At 38.7% G+C, this 12,952-nt stretch overlaps 1 long non-coding RNA gene across 1 annotated transcript; it reads left to right on the forward strand.

The window, feature by feature from the left end:
• Nucleotides 1-2,534: 2,534 nt before the first annotated feature.
• On the forward strand, nt 2,535-4,875 carry LOC128626632 (uncharacterized). The gene is made up of 2 exons (XR_008390620.1): nt 2,535-3,222; nt 4,764-4,875. It is a non-coding gene; the product is annotated as an uncharacterized LOC128626632 (long non-coding RNA).
• Nucleotides 4,876-12,952: the final 8,077 nt, after the last annotated feature.

Below are 12,952 nucleotides of genomic sequence, written 5' to 3' on the forward strand. Positions count from 1 at the left end.
AAATCATTAGAATGCAAAGGATAACATAGGTAAAAATAAAAAATGTAGAAGAAATAAATTACCTAAATTGTATTGCAAAAGAAGTGTATTTAATAATATACTGCCAAAGCAGATGAGTTAGAAAACAAAGAAATAGCCACCTAAGAAGTTATTAATTTAAATAGCAGTATATATCAGCTTCATAGGTAGCATGGATTCAAGAATTTCTTGGTTAAAATTCTGAGTTATTAACATTAATTATGATGATGATCCAAATAATACCAAGCCTGTATTGTATACTGTGCACCATGCTAGGCATTTTACACTTGACATATGTTGTTTAATTACTCATGACAACCCTCTTAAGTACGTATTTTTATGGCCATTGTATAATTGATAAAGTTGAAACCCAGTCTGGTTATAAACATGCCCAGGTTCGTGCAACTCCTGAATATCAGGATTAGAGTGGAAACCCAGAGCAGTCTGATTTCCAAGCACCAACCGTGCCTTCATCCCTCTTCATAGTTCTGTGTTTAGTGTACTTTTTGTGCTGCAACCCCAGATGTATGACTCAAAAGTAATACACAACCTTCAAATGAAGGTATTTTTAAATGAAAAAGATCAGGAGGAATTGTACAGTCTGTCGTTAAAGATCTCTGAACAAATAACACTGGGATCAGGTCACACTTGAGTCAATTATGAAAGAACAGAAATACAGTCAGGCACTCCTATCACGATTATCCCTAAATAGAGAATGTAAATCTAAATTTGCATATTACATGGCTGCATACTACAATTTCAACACAAACAAGATAATTATTATCTAGAACTAAAACACAATCCACCACATCAACAAATACATGAAATACAATGCATGCATTTTAATTTGAAATATAGCTTTTTAAAATAATTCAATCCTAAAGGAAAACTTTAAAAACACAACTAAAGAACTGTGCCAGGTGATTCTTCCTTAAGAGACTAAATGAAGACATCGATAGTTTTTATTCTAATACATAGATTTATTGCAATACAACTAAAATTCCTGTAAGAATTAGTATTAAAAAATAAATGGATGACAATATCAAATCATTTTCATGGGTAATAAAGGTGGATTCAGCCTGGAAGATTTGAAAAAGCGAACACACAATGAAAATCATATAGTATCAGATTTTCATAGTTTAGAACATGGAGCTGATCTATAATAGAGATAAAACAGACAGCAGGGAAGTGATAACCAGTTACTACACGATCTCCCAAAAAGTACTACTTGGAAAGAATGAACTTAGATAAACATGAGACCCAAACATTACAATAAGTTCTAGCTGCATCAAAGAGTAAAAGCATTAAAAAAAAAAACTGAACAGTAGTTATTTACCCCACATGGGAGAGAACATGCACTTCTAATCACTAGGAAAACGAAGGTTGTTACCAGGAGGAAGGTAGATTAATTGAATATACTTTTAAAACTTTTCATTTTCATACAACAAAATGTAAAGTAAAAATTATGAATAAAAAGCTTTTAATATAAATAGATGTATTACAAACATAACCTGCTAATAAATTTCTCCCAAAACTGTAGGAGGAAATAAATGATTATATAAGTCAACAACCACTTGATAAAAGTGTCCAGTCAAGAACATAAAATAAATCATGTTTTTTTATTACAGTTGTGTTAAAAAAAAAAAAAGAAAAAGGCAAACCGAACCGACTTAAAAATCTCCTTTAGAGACATTAAATGGGAAAAAAAATAAATTGTAAGACCCAATCTTAAGCCTTTGGGGAGAGGGAATGTGTATACTTTCTATATTAGTGGTAGGAATATAAAACAGTCACATCTTCCTGGAGGGTCACAGATAGAGCACACTCCTCCACTCCTTACCCATTCCCCCTCTCTGATGGAAGATAACTAACTTGTGTAGTAATTTTCGGTGCAGCATTCTTTTTATCGGGGAAACTGTGCATCGGTGAAAATGCCTACAGAGATTTAAATGTTAAGTAAATCATAGTATATTATTGTATGCAAATTAAAATGACGTGTAAGTGGAGGATGTAATACAAGGGTATGTGTCTATGTGATAAAGTAAAATAAAATGATCTGAACCCATAAGCTTGCTATAAAATTTTATAAAAATATATGAAAATAATTGATCTAGATCAAAAACAGATTTTGACTGACAAAAATATAATGCTGGTCATTAGATTTCTTTGTCTTTTTAAATACAATTACGGTAACGATGTGTAGCATTTGTAGAATATTTGCTATGTGCCAGGCAGTGTCCCAAGTGTTTTTACATGTATTGATTTTATCCGATTTTCACAGCAGCCTTAAGTACTGGGTAGTACTTCAAACTCCATCTTGTATGTGAGAAAATTGAGAAGAGTCAAATAAATTACTCCACGTCCCACTGTTTAGCTCGGTGGTTCCAGAGTGACAGTGTCTTAAGAAAGACACTTGTAGATGATTTCTACTAGCTGGTTGCTTTACCTTGGCCCTCAATTCTGGGCCTTCTTCCATCTCTCACAAATATCCCCATTTACTCTTCTAGGGTAAAAAAACAGTGAAAAATGAAAATCTGCAGCACATTTCCAGAAGTCAAAACAATGAATTACTGAAGACGGAATCTGAAAGGAGAAAATAGAGCCATAACCCCCAAAAAAGTTTATTGAGGGAAATTATAATAATAGAGAAATTGGAAGCGTGTGCTGGAATTCAAAACAGAGCCTTTCCCACAGCCACCTCCCCCACTGCATGAGCGCACACGCACATGCACACACACACACACACAGACCTTCCACCCTCGACCCTACAACTTGTGTGGATGCACCCACTGGGCCCCAATGATCCCAAGGCTTTAAGAGAAATCCAGCAGCTCTATCTCAGAAACAAAGATTAGAATCCCCGGGGGGGAAAAATCCTCATGAATATGAAATAAAAGGACTGCCCACTCCATTACTCAGGAAATACACTAACAAAATCTTCAGCTTCTAAAGGCGGATGTTTTCCCCCTTGGATCGAATATTCCCAGGGACTCCTGACCTGTCCAATCTCCTGGTGGCCGCTGGATTGAATTGTTCCTTATCTTTCATCCAGAGACCAAGGGGGACCGGAAACTGGAAGGTCTTTGAAATGGCTTCCTGAACACAGCGTGTTGCTATGTCTTCTGTTTGCTCCCCAAGTGAAAATGAAAAGCCAAGGAGAAGAAATAAAGTTCAATTCAACCATAGGCCATGGCCCCGTTGTGGGTAATTACGAGGACATATTATCTGCATGTGTGTGGCGAGGCTCTGTGGGCCATGGACATGGGATTTATAATAACCCCACGGCTGGTATTTCAGGACAACAGCCATAAAGCAAAGACTTAAAAGGTTTCATCATTAGACTAATTGGAATTCACTTGATCCTCCAATGTAACAAAACCCTTGTATCTACCTTTCCAACCTATTATTGCTTACATTCAGCATCTTGGTTTGTCTGTCATTAAATATTCATTTTCCACAGGGCTTTTTGGAAGGCAAACAAAGCAGTCATTTGACTGCTTTATATCGATCCCCCGTTGTCCTTGGGAAAAGCTTTCAGCAGGTTCAATCCTTGTGAATGACACTTAGGTTTGCTCCACGATTCGCACATACAGTTTTCTTCTTATTTCAAAAACAGAATGTAAGAATTTAGATCTTTATTTTTTCATCTAGTCTACACTCTTATTATTAATGAAGACCTCAAATGATACAGTGGTAACTGTACTCTTATCTATTTACAAGAATATTAAAATAGAAACTAGGACTATTTTGCATGCTTTTACCAGACATGGTCTTAATTGCTTTAAAAGGCAGTTATGCAACTGGCAAAGAATGGAGCCTTCGGGGAGGCCTGAAGCTAAGGGTCTCGGGTATGTTTTTGCCTTCTTTGAAGAACTAAACAGCTGTATTGAGCTGAGAAGACCCTTTATGAATTCCCTTACACCTGGTTTAAACCTGAACCTGTGATTTATAGGATCTTTCCAAACAGTCTGAGTACCTTTTCACAGAACAGGTATCACAGAAGTATCCAGGTTCTCATGAAAGACTCCTTTGGGTTGAATGTGTGATACGTCTTATCTTCCATAAGTTAGATTTAAATAAAATAGAGCCCTGTACAATCTCAAGTATGTTAGTTGTATTTTTGGTATGGTAAATATTTAAGAGGGACTGATTATTATTATGAAAAAACACATGAATACGTGATAACAGTAATTTGCTTTTTCTAGCTTTATTGAGATATAATGAACATATGACCTTGCATAAGTTTACTGTGTGTCCATCCAAATATTATAGCTAAGCCTAAAATATTTACTAAATGGATGCTATGTTCTCTATGTGTTTTACCATGTGCAGATGGTAAAAACCTTTAAAAATCCACTGAGCAAAATATAAAGCAGTGTATGAAATGTAGTTCTTGTCCTAATAAGTAATGATTGTTTGAAATTCATATAAAGCATTCTGCCCCTTCTCATCATTCTTTTAATTGGTTATTTTATTATTTAGACTCCAAAAACCCATTTCATCACTCTGGTTGTGATCTGAAATTGCTGCAAGTAACCTATGAAATAAACTTCCTTTTTGTCTCTCACTACAGTTCTCTTAAGAATTTCAGTAAATCATTTTAATGATGAGCATTATCCTTACTGTACATTTTCTAAACCATTCAGAAATGGTCACCATAGTAGTATTGAACAGAGCACTTGAAAAGTGAATGATTTCAAGTGCAGTCAGTCACCCCTGAGAGCTCTCTCATCCTCTCTCCACAGTGTGCCATCTACAGCCTGACAAGAAGGTCCTCACTGAGAACTCGCCATGCTGACACCGTGACCTTGGATTTCCAGCCTCTAGAACTGTGAGAAATAAATGTCTGCTGTTTGAGCCATCCTGTCGAAGATGGTCATTTGTAATAGCATCCCCAAATAAGATGCAGATATAGCAGTAATAGTCACAGATATGGAAATAAGTCTAGATATGGGTATATATGTAAGTACGTCAATGTGTGGATGCTTAAGTGTGTGTCTATTTCCTAGATCTATTTTCTGTCATGACCTAGAAGAGTCTCTAGCAAAGAAAACACCTTTTACCCAGATGATTATTTCTAAATACATTTTCTCCATTAAATGTGACCTAAATTCCATGGGGAGATGCTGATTCCAAACACAGGGCAAGTGTGAGTCAGGAACATCTTATTAGGTCTGTAAGAATACACTCAAAATGTGATGAAAACAGATGAAGGACGTGGGAGTTGGCGTGAAGTGGCTTCAGCTGCTCAAAACTGGGACAAATCGAGTGAGCATTAATGTAATGATGGTAATGGACTTTAACCTATTGAATGGAGTTAGAATTGGATGAATAGAGAACAAATCAGAAAGAAGAGAATGCTTCTATACATCCCCCTAATCAGATCATCAAAATGATCATCACTGACAATGAAATTTAGAGTGAAATCTGCTTCTTACTCATTTTATTAAATGAAACTATGTCTATGTAACCCTTTGAAATCAATGAAAAAAGCAAACTCGAAGTATTCTGTATGTATTTAGGTGGTTATTGATGAGATAAAAAGATAGAAGGAAATAACTCAAACAAGAATAAATAACAAATTCTGAAGCTTCATGACCTGATTTAACAAAATCACTATTTTTTCCTGTCTCACTATTAAGCCATTTGACCTATAAAATTCCTTTACAAAATCTGGTCTTTTTCTAGAGCTTTCTGTTTCCCAGTCTATCATCATCATCACCATCCCATTGCTCAAGACAGAAATTTGGGAGTTGAGCTTGACATCAGTCTTCTTCAGCAGCCATAGTCCATCAAGCACTAACTCCTGACCATCTCTCCCCAAAGAGCTTCTGAATTCTTATTCTTCTTTCCATCTCCTCTGGCATTATCTCAGTTCAACAGAAGCATATTTACAGGTTCTCCCCAAATTTCCCAAATCTCTAGTCCCTACCAAATCTTCCCATAAGGATGCAAATTGTATTGCACCACCAATGGGCTTCCTTCTTATAACTTCTCAGTGCTGTCCAAGAAGGAGACTGAAAACCCTAAACATGGGCCACAAGGCCCTATGTAATTGGACTCTTGCCTCCCTCTTCAGCTTCTCCCCTCCCCCTCTGACCTTGTATTCCAGCCTCAACGGACTTTATCTTTTTCACATTTCTTCTCACTTGAGATCTCACTGGTTGAGATTCCTAAGCCTGGCATGTTCTCACACCTTTTCTTGGTTAATAGTCTGAGCTCAGCTTAATAATAGATCCCTTTCTTAGAGAAATCTTCCCCAGTCCCCAGCCTAGGTCAGGTCCTCTGCAGTTTTTACCTTTACCATAGCATGCAAATTTAAAAAAACAATTGCAGGTAGAGAAATCACTTCATGACGTTTCACATTCCTTTCCAACCCCACAACCACTAAAGAAATCAGAAGCAAGCTTCATTTGTGTTGAAGATAAAATAGATGGATAGATGGGAAAAGGAGAGCCTGCGAGACCACATTGCCCTAAGGAGCTCTTCAGGCTGAGGGACAAAAAGAAATTTGGGAAAATTCATTTCTGTCAATGACAAGCTGCTGAGATCCATATTAAGAGTGTGAAGCACAGGGAAAAAGTGTTAAATACCTTTTGTTGTGCAATAAAAATGAACTCCCCTTGGGTATTTTCTGGAGAGGCTGTAATAAAGATTTGAGTTGCTTTTTTTTTTAATGTTCTGCTGGAATAACCAGTAAGGGGCTGGTTTATATGGGTTACACACACACAATGTTAATTGAATGGCTCTCTCCCTGCCTCACTCTAACTTGTGGACAAACTTAGAAGGTGAGCGCCCTGTCTGCTTTGCTGGTCACTTTAGATCAGGTGTTTGCAGGATTCGTAGTAGATGCGGAATCAGTGTTGGTTGATAATGTGTGATTTGGGACAGTTTGTTTAACCTCTCCAGGGCTCAGTTAACATTACACCTGTTGCTTCTCAGCTTTTTCGGTAGAAATGGCACCAACTGTGGGGAAAACAGACATTTACCCCCTTGGCGTCTGGGGCAGTCTGAAGCAGCCCAGTGTAGTTGTGACATTTCTGTGGAGTTTCTTCCCAGTTCTATGTTTCATCTTACAACTTGTTTAAATTTTACATTTCATGACAATACACACCAGCACTTGTTTAAAGTGAAGATAATTTTACTTTAAATCTTCTAATAAAAATGTGTGGCATTGTACAGATTCCTCCCAGGGCTTCACAAACCTCAAACCTTTTGAGAAACACAAGTATTCAGGAAGCGAGCTGTAAAGCAGCTCCCTTTTTGCTCAAAGTTTATGATTCTTTGACTCTAACAAGTCAAACAACTGTTATTTAGTGAGTTTCTTTTCCTGGGTGAATGAATACAAGGAAGCATCAGATAAACTCTGGTGTGAAGGAGATTGCGCTTCGATCACGAGCCGTACACGCAGAAAAAGTAATATGATGAGGTGCACTGGGACGAGCGAAGCAGCTTCTCAGTGCAGGGGAGTCAGAAGGAGGAATAAGCTCCGACCCTCCAGCTCCCACCGGCTGGTTCGATTCCCACTCAGGGCACGTGCGTCGGTTGTGGGTTTGGCCCCCACTGCCAATCAGTGTTCCTCTTCCTCACTTTCTCCCTCCCTTCCCCTCTCTCTAAAAACAAAGAAATCAAATCTTTAAAATTAAAAAAAATTAGCCCTCCAGGCCTCAATTTCCTCATGGGCAACATGGGGTCGTGATGCTTACACCTTGCATCCCAGACGGTGGTTAGAAAGCTCATTGAGATCAAATATGCCCACTTACGAATGAGAAATAGTGTTCTAGTGATCAAGGACATGTCACTCACGTGGTGCAACCGTGACATATGGGGAGCAAACCGGTAGACAGACTGGCTTGGGGAAGGCCTTCATGGAGTTATGGGAAGAGAAATATACCACAAAGCTACAGGAAACTAAAAAACATAATCTTTATTGAGGCGAAAGCTCAATTATAAGAGAGATCTCCAAAAAACAGCAAAACATTGCAGGCCTTGATTTCTGAGGTGGGGACTTTAGAATCACTCCTGTGGACTGTATTTTTTAAAGATATGCCCCTTGGTATAATTTGCTTCACATTTTGAGACAGCTGGAAACGTTTTGGCACAGACCAAAGAGCTATTTTACATGTTTCATCCCCTTTAAAGATTATTAAACAGAGAATTGAAGAAACCAGATAATTGCTTGCAGAGATCAAATGTCAGGATTGTAATATTGCTAAAAGAATAAAGAAGGAGAATATGGTTGTATTTTTTATTCAAAAATGAACTGGCATCAAGCCAGGGGTGTGAGAACAGAATAGAAAAAATTCAAAAAGGAGTTTCAATTTAACTTCTGGTGGGAGGCTAAAATAAGCGCCCCCCCCACCTGCATGAGTTGGAATAAATGCCAGCATTATTGAATAAATAGCACATGGTTCAAATATTAATATGCAAAATTAACCAGCAAATGTGACGAGATCTTTAAATATGTAGAAGGCTGAGCTTTTGGGGTATAATGTAAGAGAAATAGCACCTGGTGATAATAACTTTCTATTTCTGAATATTTCATTGGGATAGTTAAAAGTCAAAGTTAAAAGAAAAGATATTGTAAGTATAAAGCATTAGAATTGGTTCAATGGAAAAATGTAAAAAATGCAAATTCCTATTTTAAGAAATTTATATGAAACACACATTCTTTTACAAAACAGGAAAAGTTACTGTGGAAACCATATACGAGCACCAATAAAGAAGACTGCATTTGCCCTGGCCGGTGTGGCCCAGTTGGTTGGAGCATCGTACCATGTACCAAAAGGTTGGGGGTTTGGTTCCTAGTCAGGGCACACACCTAGGCTGTGGGTTCAATCCCTGGTCAGGGCACAAATGTCTTGGGCTGCAGATAGGAGTTTCCCTTTCACATCAATGTTCCTCTTTCTCTTTCCCCTCTCTCTGTCTCTAAAATCAGTAAACATATTTTAAAATTGTCTTTTTTAAAAAAGAAGGCTGCATTTGAACAGTAGAATGTGCTACATTTGTGTATAGCAGACAGTGAAGAAAGAATACGCCTATTTGTAGCGAATGGGCAAAATAGCTCCAAAACAACACAAAGCGGCCTGGGAACCTTGGTTTGCCTGCAGGGCACAAGAGTCTAGGGGAGACCTCTCTGTCCGCTCTTTTCGCTTTTTCTTTAATTTTGGTTCATGTTAGTTAGGTCGTCCAATAAGCAGACAGACAAACACATCAAATGATTGCAAATGACATGGTTAGTTTTGATACGGTTACTAGAGATTTGAAGTTTGTTTTATTAATAAGGCGGTCGGCTTACAGATAGGCAGATGGGTGAGACAGTGACCGTTCTCCAGCCCATTGGTCCTTCACTTTCGCGTGCATCACAATCACCTGGAGTTTTGTGGGAAATATGTCTCAGCCTTGCCCCTCAGAGTTTCCGATTCCCAAGATCTGGGCTGAGGCCTGAGATTCCACCTTCCCAACAAGTTCCCAACAGGGTAGGGCAAAAGTAGGTTCACAGTTGTTCATGTGGGAAATAATACAAAAATTAATAAGTTGTGATACAAGAATAAACTCTGTGTTTCACATACTCGCAACTGTAAACCTGCTTGGCCTCAGCCTGTATATTCAAGAAAAGGCCAAACTACGGTGACAGAAGTTAGAAGAGAGATTGTGCTTGAATGTGAGAGGGTCAAGAGTGGAAGAGGTGTGAAAAGACTTTGGAGTTCTGAAATGTTCTATATCTTGATTTAGGTGGTGGTTAGATGGTTGAATAAATATGAAAATTCTTCAAGTAGTACAGTGAAAATTTATGCTTTTCTAAACACTGTGCTGTACACCTGAAACTAATACAAAAATAACAGTGAATGTAAAGTGTAATTGAGAAATAGAAAACATTTTTAAAGTGAAAAAAAACATGCTTTTTACTATAGATATGCTACACTTCAAAAAGGAAAACAAAGCCAATATCTCTGATTAATATTATGAAATATGTATTTCCATGCTAAATAATTTGCAGCTCTGGGAGAATTAAAGGTATTAGATATGAATCCAGTCCAAAGCACCCACAGCCAAGTTTGCTGAGCATGGAAGTGACAGGGTAACATTACACTTCGCCCAGGGTTCTGTGTGCTTTGCACCAGTGGGACATTGTGGGGAGAACACTGAATAACCAGCGCAGAGTGAATCTGCTTTCTAATGAGTCATGTGTGAGTCAGAATGAGGAGGAGGGGGGTGGAGCCATTCTCCCACACGACGCCCCTGCTGACCGCAGATTCTTGGCTTTGACTCTTATTAGGGGTTTTCTGTCAGATTTTATGGTTTCCCGCATTCTAAAATACAAGTATAAATAAATGACACATGTTTAAGGCCCGCGGATGCCTTCAGATATTTCCTGGATGTCCCTGGGGACCAGTTCTCTACCTTCCTCCCACCCTCAGCCCCATTCATTCATAATGTAACACAGATTGGGCACCTGGACTTGAATTAGCCGGCAACAGTTGGGTGTTTACTTTGGACTTTCATTTGCCTTTTGTTGCAGTGGCTTTAGGAGAGGTTTGATTAAGATACAGCCCACAAGACTTCTATTAACAAACTTTCAGAAATTATTTGGAAGGTCATCTCTGTCAGAGCCAAATCTTTTGGCTACATGCTGGTGTATTGCATGCTGCATCCTGTGAAACCATCCTGGAGCATACATGCAACTGGTACAGGGAGAATTCCTTTAACTCCCACCCTCAGGTGTAAGGGTGCATCCTGTTGGGCAGGCAAAAGGGAGACACTGGAAGTTCTGCACGGCAGCATGGTTTAGAGTCACTGCAAGGCCAGCACCTTAGAAATGGCACAGAATATCTGTGAGCTCTTACCCTACCCGGCATTGTACAGATCAAGGGGAGAGAAATATCGAGGATCCTGAGAAAAAACTGAGTACTGTGTTATTGCAGCTTCTGGCATCAGGTACAGAGGCATGCTTGCATGATAGAACATCCCGAGACTCTGAATATGCTTTCGGCGCTCGCCACCCCCAGCCACGTGAAAAACATAACCTCTTCTAATTGCTCTGAGTCAGAGGGTGCCTGAGTCCTCACCCATGTGACTGAGTTTGGGCTTTAGTGCACAGACAATGATTGAAAGAGGTGCTTTCTTTGTCTCTGTAGACAATTGCAAAAAACACTTTCAGGCTTTTATCATCGGGATCTCAAGCCAGATCCTTGAGGCACGAATGCCAAGTAGCTAAAAGACACGGAAAAGTGAATTTGTTAAAATGACTCTTACAGAGAAGAATTAGATTTGTACTAAGAATATCTTGCCATTTATCCAGATTTCAAATAAAACATTCATGTTTAATGGTGATTTACTTTTCTTTGTAAAGTGGAATTTACAGAATCGAAATTGCTAGCTCATTTGTCCTTAGTGGGTTTCTTCACCCTTGCCCTCTGCTTCTCAGAGATACTTTACACAGGTGTATAAATTCTAGAGCCAAAATACTTGGGTTCAAATGCCAACTTTTTGCCTACTGGCTGTGTGATTTAGGCACAATTACTTAACCTCTCTGTGCCTACGTTTCTTCATTCATCAAAAGAGGATGATTATTATAAAACCTAGCTCTTAGGGCTGTTGGGATTGATGAGTAAGCAGAGACGAGGGCCAAAAATAGCACCTGGCACTTGGGAGAGACGGCAGTGGTGTCGGCCATATTCCTATGCCTGCTGACAGACTGAATCTCTTACACCTTTCACCCCACGGTTCGTCTCTCCTGGTGCTATTTCTCTCTGCGTGACTCTAGCCTTCTCTCTCCATCAGCATGCTGAACTCACTGTTCGTTTCTTGGTATACATTTTCCCTCACCAGCTTTGAATCATAAGATTTTCTGGGTGGTAAAGGATGACCTTTATTCTTAACTTAAAAAACCTTGCTAGGGTGTGGCAAGCCTGTCTCTGGCTCAGTGATTCATTTATCACCCACTACTGCCACGCACTGGTCACAAGACGATCGAAAAACACAGATTGAAAGAACACTCATCTACTTTGCTATGTTTTGGAAATAATGTGTAATATGAAAACCACAACTCCAAATCATTAAAAATCTAAGTTTTGGGAGGTATCACAGAGAACACTTAGGTTAACTACCTCGGAGACACTTGCATGCTTTTGTAATATGCTATACCAACAGTGCGGCCTCAGTGAGGTCAGGCCCGTGGTTATAATCTTGTCAACTCAAGAGGCAGCTTATTTTAACTTTTAGGTCACTCTGATTCTTGGGAGGTTCTTCCTGACTTTAATCAAAATTAGCATACTTGCAGTTTTCATCCATCATGGATTTAATTGACTTATTAATTTTTTTCTTGAGGTTTGTGGGCTAAATATAACACCTCTTTTTACAAAACCCCTCCCGTTTGTGCTGACTGCTAGCATGTTCCTCCTGGAGTTACACTGCTCTCCTAGCTAAGCTAAGTATTACTCATCATTGCCAGTGTGGGTCGTCTCTTCTGAATATGCTTGTGGTTTATAAATATCCTTTGGATTTTGGCCCAAAATTGAGCCTGATATTTCATATGAACTTGGAGAAGTCCAAAGTAGTTACTGCCTATATCTGTTATTCTAGATTTTAGATGTTTTACTTCTACTTAATGAATTCCAAGATCCTATGAGCTAATTTTTGGTAACTACATTATCTGTGTAAGTAATACTGTGTTGATTCAGACCAAGTGGCTGTCTCAATACAGATCTAATTAGTGGCTCATTCTTTGAATGGCCCATAGCATTTTGTATGGAGTGCTATTGCATGACAAAGTGCAGAGGTATCCTAATTACCTTATTATGTTCGTGCATTTGACTATGAACTCTGCAGAGGTGAATTTTTCCTTGTTATTTGAGTGACTAATAACTTACATCACCCAAAACATGTTTGTCAAGCAAATGTTGAATTAATTTCTATCTAGTGGTTTTAAAGG

Source organism: Artibeus jamaicensis, unplaced genomic scaffold, assembly GCF_021234435.1.
Source record: "Artibeus jamaicensis isolate MK-2021 breed Jamaican fruit bat unplaced genomic scaffold, CSHL_Jam_final scaffold_833, whole genome shotgun sequence".
NCBI lineage: Eukaryota > Metazoa > Chordata > Mammalia > Chiroptera > Phyllostomidae > Artibeus > Artibeus jamaicensis.